Genomic DNA, 17,860 nt, shown 5'->3' on the forward strand with positions numbered 1-17,860 from the left:
TGGCTCATGATGAGACCCCCTATCCTCCACCTAAAAAATCATGAAATTGTTAGTAAACATATGTATATATGTATATAGATATATATTAGATATCACTTCCTATTTATATATAAAGGGTGGATCAACACTCCTTAAGGGTAGGGATGGTGGAAGATATCTAAACATACCAATAGAAAAAAAATGCCCTTACTCTTATTCAATGATAATGAGCAGAGAGAATTATAGTGGTTATGGAAGAACCAACATGGTATAAATAATCAATCAATTTGGTTTACAGTGAAGATAAGGACAACAAAGTGATATAGATGGTTGCGTCCTGCCCCTTTTTAATCAATACAAAACAATCTCATTAAAGATGATAATATTCGATTTTCTTGTTCTAGTAACCTTCAAATTTGCATCCTTATATATATGTTTGTATTATTGCCCTATAGAGGATCAAAGAGAGTGAAATAATATTCACAAGGTGATTATATTCTAAAGAAAACCTTTCACAAAAAGTGTTGTTCCTTGGAGGGAACAACAGGAAAAAAACACAAAACTGATGTTCCTTAAAGGGAACCGCAGTTGTTCCTTAGGAGGAACAATAAAAAGAAACATAATTGCACACCGAAACTACTATTCCTTAGAGGGAACAACAACTGTCCCTTAGAAGGAACAACAAATGTTCCTTATAAGGAACAATGAAAAGAAATAAAATAATTGGACACGAAATTCCTATTCCTTAAAGGGAACAACAACTATTCCTTAGATGGAACAGTGGAAAAATAGATGCAAATGAAACTGCTATTCGTTAGATGGAACAACATTAAAACAAACCCAAACAACACTGCTATTCTGTAGAGGGAACAATGGTTGTTCCTTAAATGGAACAACAAAAAAACAAATGCACACAAAAGTGATGTTCCTTATAAGGAACAACTACTGTTCCTTAGAGGGAACAACAACTATTCCTTAAATGGAATAGCAAAAAACAAACACACATGGAAGTGTTGTTCCTTAGAGGGAACAACTGTTGTTCCTTAGAGGGAACAACTGTTGTTCCTTAGAGGGAACAATAGCTATTCCTTAAAGGGAACAAAAAAAAAAATCAAACGCACACAGAAGTATTGTTCCTTAGAGGGAACGACTGCGTATCCTTAGAGGGGACAACAACTATTCCTTAAAGGGGAAAACAAAAAGAAAATGCACGTGAAATTGCTGTTCCATAGAGGGAATGGCTACTGTTCCTTAGAGGGAACAACAACTGTTCCTTAAAGGCAACATCAAAAACCAAACACACGCAAAACTGTTGTTCCTTAGAGGGAACGACTATTGTTCCTTAGAGGGAACAACAACTGTTCCTTAAAGGGAACAACATAAATAAAATGCATACAACACTGTTGTTCCTTAGAGGGAACGATTGTTGTTCCTTAGAGGGAACATCAACTGTTCCTTGAAGAGAACAAAAAAATACAAACACACACAAAACTGTTATTCCTTAGAGGGAATGACAGTTGTTCCTTAGAGGGAAAAACAATTGTTCCTTAAATGGAACAACAGAAAAATAGAATATACAGGGAACTGCTACTCCTTAAACAGAATGGAAGTTGTTCCTTAGAGGGAATAGTAGCTGTTCATTAAATGTAACATCAAAAACAAGTACTTGTAGAACTGCTATTCCTTAAGGGAACGACAGTTGTTCCTTAGAGGGAAAAACAATTGTTCCTTAAAGGGAACAACACGAAAATCAAATATATAGGAGACTGTTGTTCCTTAAATGGAACAACAGTTGTTCCATAAAGCGAACAACAACCATTCCTTAAATGGAAGAGCAAAAGCAAGCACACATGGAGCTACTATTTCTCAAAGGGAACGTCAGTTGTTCCTTGGAGGGAACAACAGCTATTCCTTAAAGGGAACAACACGAAAATCAAATATATAGGAATTGTTGTTCCGTCAATGGAATGACAGCTGTTCCTTAAAGGGAATAGCAGTTGTTCCTTTAACGGACCAACACGGAAATTTGTACCCAAAATTGTTGTTCCTTATAGGGAATGACAACTGTTCTTTGGAGGGAACAACAACTATTCCTTAAAGGGAACAACAAAGGAAAAAAAGAGTTTATTTATAGTTTATACAAGCAAATTAAATCAAAATAGAAGGAAGAATTTATGTACAAATTCAAAGACAAAATGAATTATTTACTGGTTCAATGCTAAGGATGGGTTATCCTCCTCAGCGAGAAATTGCATGGTGGAATCTTCCCATAATTGTTGTCAAAATGACTCCCTGGTAAGCGGTTTTTGATAAAGTCATACTTGATGTCCATTCGATTTAAAAGAATAGCCAGACCTGTCAATGGTGGCTAATGTGACAGTGCCATTATCATGCACCTTTTGTATCTCATAAGGTCCTAAACATCTGGTTTGGAGTTTTCTGGGGAAATCCTGGAACCTAGAATCATACAAGAGTGCCCAATCTCCATTGTGGAAGATCTTATTTTTAATAAGGGCATCATGCCATTTCGCTCTTTACTGTTGGATCAGTGCAGTGTGCTGAAGAGTTGATAGCCAGATTTCATCGAGTTCACTGATTTGATGTAGCATATTAATCTGTGCCTCGTTTAAGTCCAAGCCTAGCTCCTGAGCTATCCTCAATGTCTGGGTTTCAAATTCAATTGGGAAGATAGGTTCTTTGTGAAACACTAATTGGGATGGGGAATATCCCATGGCATTTCTCCATGTCGTACGGTATGCCCACAGGGCTTCTAGCAATCGGGTAGCCCAGTCATGTCTATGTGATGCAACTGTCTTTGTGAGTATTGCCTCGATCACTTTATTTGTACTTTCTACCAGGCCATTTGCTTGTGGGTGGTATGGATTCGTGATCTTCTGCATGATATGATAATTCTTTAATGTTGTAGCAAACTTATGGCCTATGAATTGTGGCTCTCCATCTGTAATTACCTCTCTAGACAAGCCATATCATACGAATAGTTGGAAAAGAAAGTGGATTACCAAATCCTCTGTTGCCCTTGGTAGTGCCTCTACCCCAACCCATTTAGTCACATACTCTGTTGCAACTAATATATATGTCTTTTGATTAGAGGATGGGTTTATTGGACCCATGAAGTCTAATGCCCATCGCTCGAAAGGTTCAATGAATATCCGTCGGTGCAGGGGCATCTCATCAGAATGCCTAGGGCATCCCATTCTTTGGCAACTATCACATGCCTGGAAAAACTTCTTAGCATCCTTAAAAATGGTGGGCCAATAATAGCCCATCTATAAAACTTTGTGACCAGTCCTATGATCTGCAAAATGTCTGCAACATGGCCCATCATGGTACGCTTTCAGAATGTCAAAAACTTCATCTTCCCTGATGTACCTTATAATGTGCATATTAGCTCCTATATGAAATAGATATCCCCTGATCCAAGAGAATCACATGCTACACTGTACTATTTGTTTTCTTTCATTAGGCATCAGGTGCTTCGGTAATTTGCCCACTACAAAATAATTTGCGACATCAGCATACCATGGTGTTTTCACTATTACAACAAATAAATGTTCATCTGGAAACTGGTCTTCTACTGCTGCCAAGTCATCTGTCTTTGGGATTCATGAAAGGAAGTCTACTACTAGATTTTCTTTTCCTGGTTGATATTTAATTGTTATATCGAATTCCTGCAAAAGAATCAACCATCTTGTCACTCTTCCATTTGTAACTAGTTCATTGGCTAGATATTTAATAACAGAGAGATCAATGTATAAAAGCACAGGGTATCCTGTTATATAATGTCAGAATTTATTGATAGCATAGATTACAACCAAAAATTCTTTTTTAGTAACAGTATAATTTAATTCAGCAGGTGATAGATTTTTGCTAATATAGTATATTGCATATGGCTTTTTATCTTCTTCCTGGCCAAGAACTACTCCTATGGCTGTGTCTGAAGAATCAGATGAAATCTAGAATGGAAAATCCCAATTTGGGCCCCATAATACTTGTGTTGTTGGTACAAGCCATTTTAAATATTCAAAAGCACTATCACATTTATCTGTCCAAATGAAATCAATATTACTTGTTAGTGCATATAACGGTGCAACAGTCTGAGAAAAATTCTTTATAAACCTTCTATAATAACCAGAAAAGCTTGAAAAACTTCATACCTCTGTTTGTGTGGTAGGGGTAGGTATTTAAAGAATTTTTTGAATTTTTGCTGGATCTACCTGGATTCCAGTAGCTGAGATATAGTGACGCAAGATGAGGCATTTGGTCATCATCATGTGGCAATTTTCATCGCTTAAATAGAGTCTGGTGGTAATGCATCTTTGCAGAACTTTCTCTAATGTTTGCGATGCTGGCTTGAAGTCATGTTTGTAAGGTGTAAAGTCATCCATGTACACCTCGAGCCCTTCATTTATCAGATTTGAAAAGATGCTCAGTATAGCCCTCTGAAATGTGGTATGGGAATTGCACATCCCAAAAGGTAGGACCCTGTAAGAAAATGTTCCCCAAGGGCAAGTAAAGGTAGTCTTATCCTGATCTTGACGGGCAATTTGAATTTCATTGTATCTGCTAAAGCCATCTAGGAAAGAAAATAATTTTTTTCCTGACAAAGTGTCCAAGACCTGGTCAATGAACAAAAGGGGAAAATGGTCTTTTTATGTTTCTTTATTAAGCTCTCTATAGTCAACACATATATGCCACTTTCCATTCTTTTTCGGCACCACTACTAATGGAGAGACCCATTTGTTGTCAGATATTGGGTAGATAAAGTTTACATCTAGCAATTTTTGTAGTTCAACTTTAACAATATATTTAATATGAGGATTTAACCTCTGTTGAGGTTATCGAATGGTCTTGGTATCCTTCTCTGTATAAATGTGGTGCATGCTTAATTGGGGATCAATCCCCTTCATGTCTGGGTAATCCCATGCAAAGGCCACTTTATATTTTCTCAGGAGTTGAACAAGCTTCTGCTCCTAGTGAGCAGTCAGGTTTTTGTTGATATTCAAAGTTTTTCCTAGCTCAATTTCTATGGTTTTGATGTTATAAATAGAGGTAGTTGGTATGATTGATCATTAATATCTTTTAGGGGATCTTCTTCTATTTCGCTATCGAATGCTACCTCGATCATGTGACATTTTAGATGGGATCCAGCATCTAGTTGGTTAATGTAGGTGGTAATGATGTCATCTTCTATTTGATCTTTAAATTCGAGAGCATCTTCTATGGTTAGCGGTGATGTAATGTGTTCGATTAGATATGATACATGTTGTTTTCTAGTTTTGATTATTGTTAAACTTGGCTGAGCTGGAGGATATAAGGTTAAATTCTTTACATTGCTTCCTCTTGCTATAGTCATGCTACCTTTTTGACAACTTATCTAAGCATCCGCAGTTGCTAGCCAAGGTCTACCTAGAATTAAGGGATGTCCATTGAGTCAGATTCTAGGATTGATGATCAAAAAGTCTGTAGGGTATTCCCAAGAGTCTATAGACACCATTACATCTTGTAATGTTCCTTTTGGTTTGACTACCGATTGGTTAGCCAATTCCAACAAGGTCGTGGTTGGGTCCAACGATGTAGTGCCAAGCTTTTGACAAGTTGTGGTTGTAAGAATATTGATTGCTACTCCTAAATCAACTAAGGCATTGGCGAAGGAGCATCCATTTATTTGCACCATGACTATAGGATATCCTGGGTCCTCATATTTTACAGGTGTTTCTATTCCTAATAGTAAATCAGATAAGGTACCGACTACATGGACATTTGGATTTGTTTTTATTTTCCTCTTTGGCTTTTTCATACATAATTCCTTAATAGTTTTTGTATAAATTGGGATGTCTTGAATAGCCCGGAGGAGTGGTATTTTTATACACAAAATTTTTAATTCTCCCAGAAGATCGAAATCAGGATGTTTAATTGGGCAAGGTATGATTACTCTTTCTGGGAATGGTGGACAAGAGGTGGTTGCTTGATCATTAGCTTTTTGTCTAAACATCTTCTCTTCTTGTGGTACTTGTTCTACAGGTAATGATCTTCAATTTGAACATTTTTATGTCCCTCTGATTCTGTTATCTGCCTAGATCTTAATTGAAGGTCGTTGCACTCCCTTAACTTGGTTTCTCGCTCTGGCCCTTCAATAGTTTGCGCAGATTGAATCGGTCTGTTGTTGGGGTTCGGGTTAGGTTGGGCTGGGAGCTATGGTCTTGAGTTCATCTGGGGGTTCTATTGCAATGTGTAAGGTGCCGGCAGTGTGGGTTGAGGTAGGGGGATTGTTCCTATTGGCTGATTTGTTGGTCTCTACCAACTTGACTCCCAATTCTGATTCTGTGAAGTTGAGGGTTGCCATTGGGATTGATATGCATTATTTTACCAAAATGGTGGGAAGTAAGGGGAATTTTGCCAATTGTTATTTGGATTTGATTGGTTGGGCCAAGGTGACATAGGGGATGGCTGTCATGACCAATTAGAAAAAGATGGCTGGTTCTGCCACATGGTTCCCAGGTATTGTTGTGGATTATATTGCGGCATTTGAAAGAAAGAGGATGGATCAGTCGATGTACCTGTTTGTCATGGTTGCCACTGGCAATGCTGATTTAGTAGATAGACTAGTTTTGTATCTTCTTCTGCCTCCTTATAGACTGCTTTTAGCCCTGGGAGTGATGGGCAACTTTCTGTAGTGTGATTTTTCATACATATGGTGTAGGTATGCACCATATCCAGGGGGCACTCTTTGTGACTATGCTTCTTTCTGCATCTAGGACATAATATCACCAAGTTTTGTTCTGCTTCTACCTACTTTTGTTTGGCTTGCATAATGTCCAATTTCATTCAAGTGTCCCTAAAACATCAGTTTTGAAATCCTCTAGTATGTTTCCTATTTCTATGCGAGTTATACCTCCACCAGAGATTTTTATGTCCCTTGTGATCATGTCGCGTTCTGCTGGCTTCAATCTTGTGTTGCCTCTTGAACACCTGATATAAAAATTAATGATGTCAACAAAATTCTCCTGATATATATCACCTTTCCCCATAATATTTAATGTTTCTACCCATTGTTCTTTCATCCCTTTAATTAGTGTAGTTTTCAGCACATTATTAGGTAAAGGCAGAGTTGCATAGGGAGACCATTGGAGGTTATATTGAAATCATTCCACATATTCTTCTAATGTTTCACTTGGTCTTGCTACCATTTGGAATATTTCCTCTTTCAATTCCCTAGATTTGCAATAGTCCTGATACATTTTTAGGAAAGCGGTTTTCATTTGTTACCAATCATTTATTGTGCCTCCACCTAATCCCATAAACAAATGCAAGGCTCCTCCTTCAATGTATATGGAAACAATTTTAGTTTTTGGGGGTTGGTGGTATAATCATACCCCTGACACAATACATCAAACTCAAACAGGAATGCATCTAGATCCTTTGATGTCAGCACATGAAAGGTAGGAATATTTTGAAGAGGGATGGATTTCATAGGTGCGTTGACCACTATGTCAACGATGGGATACTGCAAGGGGGAGGCCTGAGGTGCTTGTGGGTTGTTGGCCATTTGATCAAATATGTGCCAATACCCTTTTCGGATCTCTAGTGAGTTATTCCTAGGATTACTAGAAGGGGTGGGAATGAGTTTAACAACACTACCCTGGTATGGGATAATGAGTGTTCGTTGTTGAACTACTACCTAGGGGGATCTTGGCTCCTTTCTTTCCCCTGATTCTTCTTGAATGAACTTAACATCACTCCCTTTATCTCAGATGCTGAGTGTTCATGGTTGAGTTATTACCTGAGGGGATCTTGGCTCCTCTGTTTCCCCGGTTTCTCCTCCTCCTTCACGAAGATTACTAGAATTCCCTTGTAAAGAAATTGGGTAGGAATTTTCAATTTCTTAAAAACTCTGTTCAGTCTCTTCAGTATTGTTGTGGACCTCATCGAAGGCTACAGATGGTGATCCTGTGGCCCGAAGGGAGCCAGTGGGTTGTCTGGAAGCAACTTTTCTAGGACCTATTGATGGCTGAGATTCAACGTTCTTTATGATGTCGTCTATGAAAGTTGATCATCAAAGGATCACTGGTCCCTTAGATCTGTCGGGTTTCGATATGGGAATTAGATTATTTTTAGGTTTTTTCTTCTTAGTCATACACACAATTCAAATACTTACCTCTACCCTAAGTACTTAACAACTATGCTAGAAAGTAGGCGGTGAAACAGGCATTTTACGTGCTCTATACGAAGGTTCTTACCTTTCATTTTAAATACCCGATTATTTCCCAACAGACAATCAACAAATACCTATATCAGATTTCTGTAATTGTGCTAAAAAGCGAGTGGGGGAGCAAGCACTTTACTTGCTCGTTACATAAGTTCTTACCTTCCATTTTCAAAACCCAATTCTTCTTCAACAACAATAATCAAATGTACACAACTTGTCAGAAATGGCTACACTCTCCCAAGCAACAATGCCAAAATGTTGAGTGATAAAAGGTGCCTTTTTAACTCCTAATTATCTTCACATTAATTATCAATGTACGTAAGCCTTTCTATTTCAAGAGTGGACACAATGTGGTGACTATTTAACTGAGAGAGTAGTGCTTCTAAATTGCAACATAGTCCTTTCAAATACAAGAGTAAATGGATGCAACAAGTAAATTCTAATAGCAGTTAAAAGAAAACTCAATCCTCTAATGAAACTAAATCAAACATTCATCAAAGTAACAACAACCATCAGTCGAGAATACAGTAGCAATAACTCAATCCTCTTTTAACTGATTTATTCAATCAAACACAATTCTTAATATAAGCGGCAAATGATCTCAATCTGAGAGCTTCAACAATAGTAGTCAATGCTCTTTACAATATATGATCTCAAAACAGAATGCTTAACTAAATAACTAGATCTAAAATAACAATAAACTGTATCAATGATATTACTTGCAAAATATATGAACAGAACAATTCCGTTGAGATTGGAAAGTAGTAAATAGCAAAGCGGTATAATTGCAGAAAGTAGAAATTCAATCAAACCATCACACTACAAGAATCATAAATGCATGATACAGGAACAACAAGTGAATCCACTAGGGCCGAGCCCTTAGCCACCAATGAACACCGCTCGATTACTTCAAGATATGCAGAGGAACAACAACTATTTTATATATTAATCATTTCATAAGTATTACAGCAAGTCTATGCTCTACTCAATAGCGAGAGTCAATGACAAATGTTACAGTTTCTCATTAGTAATTCTCTCCATTTCTGCTTACAATTGTTCCCTTTTTATAATGGAAAAGAGGTAAAAAGATAACTAGTAAAAGTGATCCCTCAAGATCAAGAGATCCTGAGGGATTCGTGCAATTTTCCAACTTTAGTCATTTTTCCTTCTTGCGCTGATCCCTGTGATTTGTTTTGTCTTTATCTATAACTGCCACACTCCTTCCTTGGCTTGCTGTTGTTTCACTGTTTCTTGGTTAGGGAACAATAGTTGCCCTTTTTCGTATTTTTCCTGAATAAAGAAGGATAACGATCAGCCAAATTGTAATTACAAATAATTTCCTCATTCTTACCATAATCCTTTGATTTATTAATATTTTAGGATATAAAAGGGATAGAACTAAATGAAAAGAATGATGAAATAAATAACATATGCATACCTTCTCCATGACTCAACACTAGCCATAACTTACTAGATGGATCGAAGTACACCATGTAGGACCAATTTTATCATAGTAAAGTTTATTTCACTATAAGAAATTACTTAATAAACTACATTTGTCAAGCTATTTCTAGTTAAACCTATGAAGAATAATGAAATAAATTATTACTTATTTAATTATATTTTAGGAATAATTAATTAAACGATTGTTTAACTAATATTCCTTTTCATATTTGACCCAACGATGAGAAATAAATAGATAAATCATTATTTTTATTATTTTTCTCTCGAAATAATTTATTAGTCATTATTTAGTTATTATTCATTGTCAAGTTTAACTAAATCCCCTAGGAATACTTAAGTAAATCATTATTTGTATATTATTCCCTTAACCACACTCCTTGACATGATAATTAAATTATTTATTTATTTATTATCTCTAAATTAAAGGATTTAACCAATATAAATACTTTTTCCCTCCAAAAAAATATAATAAAATATTCCAAATGGTTAATTCTAGAATTTTGTTAATAATATTTTATTATTTTCCATTATTCGAGAATAATCTAATATTTTGTTATACATAGAAGGGTTTTACACTCATCCTTCACTTTCGATCATTTTCATTGTTACACTAACTATTGCAGCTCTGATTATTATCATTGTTACACACCGTTTTCTTTTCCATTTGAGTTCTCATTGAGCTCAAACATTTTGATTGCTGGGTTTTACACATTATAGAGGAGACACACTCTACAAAAGCCGAAGACATTGAGGATAGCTAAGAAGCCATCCCATAGAGGGGGACCAGAAACATTATTTGTTCCCTTCATAGGTGTAATCTAATAAAATGTAATATTTATACATCTAGTTTCCCTTTGATTATTGGAGTTGCTTGTGCTAATTTTCTTATTCCATTTTATTGCTTAACTATTTATGTTGCATAGGTCAGGGCTTTGGCAAGTTTTGTTTCTATCATTTGCTGTAGATCCACATTGTTTAACAACCATTTTTACTATTAGGGTTGTTTGTCATCCACAGTCTAAAGTGGTTTCTTTTAGTACACCTTCGAGAAGAACACTACAAAATAACTTGTGTCAGGGGAACAATAATTAATATGGTATATATTTATATACATGACTTGATAATTATATTTGTATAAATAATACAACTGCAGTTCTATTAAAGGGAGCATGTCATGATATTTTTTTTATATTCCGTGTAATATGAACATGAATAGATGTTTCAAAGTCATTAATAAATATTGATTACTCGTTGATTAATATTTTATCTAGTCATGTATCAAATTCTATTGACGACAACAATGGAAGGAAATAATGGTGACTTATGCAAAGGATAGACTATATTTAACATTGTGGCAAGTGAAGAACAAATGGTCCATGTGGATTGAGGAGTGCAAGTTGTATGACGATCCACTGATTGGAACAACCAAGCCACAAACACACAAAGATTGTGGATTTATGGGAAACTCATATCATGATTATTGTAGAAGCTTCTAGTTAGACATGTTGTACTTAAATTATGTTTCTTTGTAGGATTTTTGAAAATGGTTAAGGGATGGACTCCCTTACAAGAAATTGAGTGAGAGATGAAAATCCTCGTGTGTCTTTAATAGTAAAATTAAATATTTGTTGGCTTTCACCCTACAAAATTTCTAGGGTATGTCAGTGTTCAACGATGTGATTTCGTATTGTGCCATTATTATGATGTTTATTCCATGCATATCATGAGGTTTATATTATCAGGTATTTGGTTAATTAACTAAGGTAAAGGAATCATGGAATTGATGCAAGGTTATATCAAGAAGTTTAAGTTAATATGCTACAATAGTGGTAGTTAATGCTTGTGTAAATTATTATTATTTTATTAAATATTACTCTATGTAATGATGATGGTTTATACTTGAAAAAAATGGCAGCAAGCGGGAATGCTCAGAGGGTTTTTGAGATTGAAAGTGGCAGGAACAGAGGGGGCGCTCATGGCGTTGGGGGTCTGTGTTCGCTCAGCCAAACGCTGTGGAAGGTATCGACTGAGACAAAGAATATTGGAAATGTGTCGGCGTGGCTCACATGGCAGGAGCTCTCTGTGGCGTTTTCTATTAGCAGCGGTGAAATTCAGCTTGTCTTTCAGGGCTGGACAGGGTATGCGGAGCCCGAAACCTTCATGGATCTGATGGGTCATTGGGGTTTTGGGAAACCCTCAATACTGGATGCCCGTGCAGGTGAAGCTCAGTCCCGTTTCCATGTTTTCTTGAGAATGTGGCCTCCAGGCGGTCGAGAGGCCAAGGGTTTTGGCGCCCAATGGGAGTTTAAAGGCGTAGGGACGGTGAAATGGCTTTCGGCCCTCAATGGCTGCTCCAAGGGCAGCGTATGCTTTCTGCCGGCCCGTTTTTCTCGCTCTCTCTTTTCGGCAGCCCCCGGCTGTCTGAATCGAGACTCAGAGAGACTGTTGATGATAAGGAAAATGAAAACAGCGGCAAGAATAGGGTCTCCCAAGACTGTCACACAGACCCAAAAGCAGAATCAGAAGAACGAAGAGGCAAAGGGGAGGGATTGGCATAAGCAGGAAGTGCTCCCTTCCCCAGCAAAAGGTATGAACCAGATCCAACCGTATTCTTCTCCCTTTCAAATTTTTATTAGACCTCCTGTGGGTAACCCTCATATTGTCTGGGTAAACGATGCTTTTTCTATCCTGCAACTCAAGCACAAAATATGGGAAAGGATGGGGTATCCTGTACCGATTCAATATCTGGTCAATGGGCTCTGCTCTCTACAGGACTGCCGGCTCTTAAAGGACTACTCCATAAAACCAGAGATGACCATTACCCTCAACTTGCTGCTGCGAGGAGGTGCGGCTCAGAGCATCCCAAGATCTGCAGAGGGAGACAAAAGGAATATGGCCAACAGTCAACAGCAATCAAATAGAGGCTCCTCTTACAGAAACATCCTTCAAGGGAAAAAAGCGGTGGGCTCTCCTCCAGAACAGGCTGGAAATACACCGAGACCCTACATAGTAGAACTTCAAGAACAAACCCCAGCACTGGAAATCAACAGTTCAGCAACAGAGGAGCACACAAATATATATGAAGCCCAGGCACTAATATGCCGCTTCAATTGTTTCTGGCCGAAACCCATGGACCTCTTTCACTGGACTTTTACTCAATGGTCTCTGGAATGTGAAATACACCTCTGTTCCAAGGGGTTTTTTATTGTTAAATTTCAAACTGCGGAGGAAAGGGATACAATAATCAGAGAGGGGCCTTGGTTCTGGGGGTCCACGGGGTTGTTTATCACCCCATGGTTTGCAGATTTTGACCCCAACACCATGTTAGTCTCCAAACTACCAGTATGGGTGAGGCTTCACAACTTGCCCCTTCATTTTTGGAATGAACAGGTTCTGGAAAGCATCGGAAATAGCCTTGGGCGGTATATTAAAACAGATATGGAAAGACAAGAAAACAGAATCTTCACCTTTGCTCGGATCTGTGTAGAAGTAGATCTAAGTAAAGGTTTACCAGAGAATATCATGCTGATCTATAAGCAACAAAACTGGCTGCAATCTCTTGATTATGAGAATACAGCGTTCAGATGCAGGAATTGCAGGATGACAGGACATCTTCAAAATACTTGCCCAGAGGTTAAGAAAACAAACAGCAAAAAGAAACCGATCAGGAAGCAGAGGAAAGGTTGGCAGTTTCCTCCTCCTGAGCCAGAAGAGGATGAGTCAGAAGAAGAAGAGGAACCAGTACCATCAGAAAGCAATAATCCTACACAGGAACCTGAGGTGCATATAGTGGACACGTCTGTTCCCGTGGATCCACCACGCCCATCGGCTGATCGGATTGTTGTGGACCCAGGCAGCGGAGGAATTAAAAGACAACATACTTCAGAAACATCAGATTCGGATAAGGACCTAGGAACTCCTCATGCTGAAAGCCAGATTGTCCTTGCCTCTTGTGAGCCATCTCTGGGAGAATGGCGCAAGGTCGAAAAAAAGAAAGGGAGAAAAACGTGATCTTGCAGTTTCCGCTTTTCTCCTCTTTCTCTTCCCCTCTCCTTTTCTTCTTCCTGCATTCTTCGAATGCAGGTTTGTCTCGCTTCGCCGCTTTGTGTGCCAATGTACACGAGCTGCTTTGACAGCGAGTTGTTCTGGTAGCTGAGACTTTCCCCGCTTGCTGGTGGTTGCAGCCTTGGCGTTATGCTTACATAGTTTATGTAACCCTTTTTATTAATAAAAGGTTGGTCTTTTTTCTGTGGAAAAAAAATGATGATGGTTTATCTAATTGTCATTAAATGAACATAGAAGTAACTTATAAAGTTACATCTTGGAAAATACTATAAAAAATTCTAGCTCCATCCATTTTCATTCAAGGTTAGGGTAGGATGTTACAAACCCATTTTAACTAGTCAAAATCACCACCCCAAATAGATAAGGACCTGACTGGGGCCTTCACCATGTGATCTCCCAAATGTTTTTTTATTGTTAATTCTAGCCATCAAGAGAGGTTGGCCTATAAAGAACTAAAATGATAGAAACTAAGAGTTGGATGGAAGAGTGGATCTACATAGTGTGATGAGAGATGGGTGGGGATCAAATCCCCAATGAATTGGCTAGATATAAAAAGTAGTGACAATTATATTGGAGAGTGGATCTACAAGGAATTCTTCTGATCCAAAAAGTTATATCTGTGTGGGAAAGTGAATCTCCAAGGAACCAACATAAGAAATTTCATTTTGGGTCAAAGAATGACCATTAAAAATAACCTAAGTGTAACTAAAAATTAGAAAATAATGTGGGAATAGAACCAAGAGGACGTAATATTCAAGACCTTCACATTTAGTATGTGAGGGAAACCTCCAATAACCCAAAATGTTCATTGGTTAATTAGTCTGAGTGGATGTTGCATTAGAAAAACTATATCTACTAAATCCTTGTAAAGAGAATTGTGTTATGTGGATAGTGATCCAAAGAGAAATAGCAACACTACAAAGATTAGATATGGTGGATGGGTAGACCTTAAGGAAATAAATGTTATATGCTGAAATGATATGAGAAGGTGTAGAGGCAAGGAACTAAATTGAAAGTAAGAAATCTATATTCTTAAAAGTCACATTGTAATTCAAATGTAGGAGGTAAATGAGCCATACTCATGTAATAGTCTAATTAGAAATATATTGTGTGTAGTTTCTCCCTCCAAACAATGGGCAAGATAAAAGGTAGGAGATCTAACTTTTGATATTTGGGAAAACATTGACAAATTAAACATAAATTGTAGTTTCATTTCCTTGATCTACAAGTAAATTAGAGATAGATTACTAGTGGGTGCATTGCTAAAGCACGTAAAACATAAATAAAATTCCACTATAAAACATATAGTAAAATTAAGATTAGATATGTTGTCAAAACGATATCAATTGCTTCATATAGTAAAATATTAGAGATATGTAATACTATTACTAGTATGGAAAATACTATACAAATCCATGATTGGTATATACTTTAATAATCCCCATGGGAAAAAGAATAAAATGTGATAATACCTTACCTCTACATGAAGAGGCTACTACTTCATATCCTTTTCTAGAAGACTTTTTGAAAGAACCATTTTTTTTACTTCAAGTAAATTCCAATCAATATATATCTCAAAGGATTTATGTTTTAGGATCCTTTGAATAAATATTGTAAACAATATTTGCTTCATGGGACATATGCAACCATGAAAATCATGTTCCTTCCTTCACAAAAAATATTCCCATTGTTAAGGACATATTTCCAAAACAATTAAATTCATAACCAATGAACTTCGTGAATTATTTGAGAGATGGCTGTACAAGCAGCAAATAATTTTCTCCTAATGATGTCCAAATAACAACCTCTTGTGTTATATTTTTATTTATTGGTATTTCGTCTAATATTTTCTATACAAATATTGATTGAAGGTATCACTCAAAGTAACCCATATGACTTGTATATAAAATAGATCAAGTATTATATGTAAAACAATTGGGACATGTTTTTTTAGGTAAATTGTGTACTTATTTCTTCATAACTAATGTTGTTTGATATCCTTTAGAATGGTATATGCAAGACCCATGAGATTATCTCTTTATTTTTAATTATGAACTAGCTTAAGATTGGCGTATTCAATCAAGAACTATCAGTAGAGAATAAAATGGCTTCTATAGTTGAGTTTTTGACCACATACACTAAAAAGTTGTAAATTGCAAGAGGAAATTAGAGTATATTGCAAAGAATATCTACAAAAAATTCTATGTGGTCAGTAAATTTTTTATGATGCTTAGTGCACTATTGTTGTGGAGGTTGGATCAACTTTCCCAATTGATAAAAAGACCTAGTGTTGTGATAACTATTGAAATTAAGTCTAATTTGATCATTTCCCTTTAATTCTTATGTACATTGATATGATTCTTATATTATTTATTACAAATCTTTATCCATAGTATTATAGTTATTCCAAATGTGAGATAAACCATTATTTTTGCTATTTTGGAAATGTATAATTTTTATGTTTGCATTATGACCATTATTACCTATAATGCGGTGATTAGCTATTACAATGAGGTATTCTTCTTATTGAAAATAACTTTCATGCCATTAACTATAATCAACCATAGAAAAGGGGTTTCTTAAATAATGACCAAGGAATATCTAGGGGCTAAATTTCACCCATGAACTATATTTGTATAAATTTTCCAAAAAAATATTCTACTATTTCCAAATATTTTCTAAAACAATTAACCCAAATTCTATAATATTAAAATATTTATTTTAAAAATTTCCTAAAATTCCTAAAATTTATATATATTCCATAAAATTATGAACATTTAAAAAAAAAAAAAAAGCTAGAAATGAATTTGTTGCCATTTTAGAAATTGGTAAGAATTACCAAACTTTCTATACTTTTGGATAAGTACGTATCCTCGAAATTATACCTACAAGGAACCTAAACTCATTTGGATAATAAAATTAAATTGCGTGATTTAATACCAAATGACAAGGCACATGGCTCATACCATGAAAATAGGAAATAAAACCAAAAATAACAGCCCAAAAGAACATTCAAATACAACATATAAAACTAGAAATATGTTTCATGGCATATTTCTTATATTTATTGAAGCCTTGAAAGTCCTTTATAGTTTCACAGATGGTCCCAACTTCAGGGAAAGTTAGAACTTAAAAAAAAATAGTCTTCAAAGTTCGAAGAAGTTTCTCAAGCTCCCTCTGAAAAGGGAATGTTCCCATACGGTTCCAAAGCTTTCGGTAGCGTGGGAACCATTAAAACAAGTTTCACGACCTTTGAAAACAGTTCCCGATATATATATATATATATAGCTTACGGGAAACTTTAAAAAAATTCAAAGCAAAATTAAACTTTATATATGCAAACTTTTAATTTTTTTTGTAAATTTGAATATACTTTTTATTAAGGGAAAAAATCAAATAATACGATTCATGTAAAAAAAAAAAAACACTCAAATTAAATATTGATTTTTTAAACTTTTGTGTTTAATTTAAATCGAAAATGAAAATATACTTACATAAATATGTGTAATATGTTTTTTATTTCAATCATTTAAGAAAATATAGCTGCTGTTTAATTTAAATTGAAAATGAAATATACTTGCAATAAGATGAGTACAATGTTTTTTTATGTAAATGATTGTAAAAAAAATAGGTGCAATTACTGGTTGCTTTTGTTTTACAGAGATATTTTAAATAAATATAATAAAAATAATTTTAATAAGTTAAATTTTACAATAATATTTAAATAAAATTATTATCTTTTCCATTTAACAATATTATTATTATTTTAAATATTGAAAATAAATTTTAATTTGAAATTCTTTATCGGAAAAACTCTTTACCATTCTCACATTTCCTTGAAATTGAAGTTAAAAGGAAAAAGATATTTTCATTTACGCTAATATCAAAGTCCAAAAACGCTCACAAATGATCTAAAATTTTGTCAATCAATCGTCCAAACAACTTTTCAGAGATACTAGAAACGTTCATATATATATGAAAATTTCAACGATACTAACACACTCTCTTTTATATATATTTATATATATATATTCTTAGATTATAATTGAGAGAGTGTCTATATTCTATTCATAAAATAAATATTTCATATAATAAAATTTTTATTGATTTACATAATGTTTTCTT

This window comes from Pinus tabuliformis, chromosome 4_1 (assembly GCF_031772625.1).
Source record: "Pinus tabuliformis cultivar Carrire ecotype Pingquan chromosome 4_1, CPIR1, whole genome shotgun sequence".
Lineage (NCBI taxonomy): Eukaryota > Viridiplantae > Streptophyta > Pinopsida > Pinales > Pinaceae > Pinus > Pinus tabuliformis.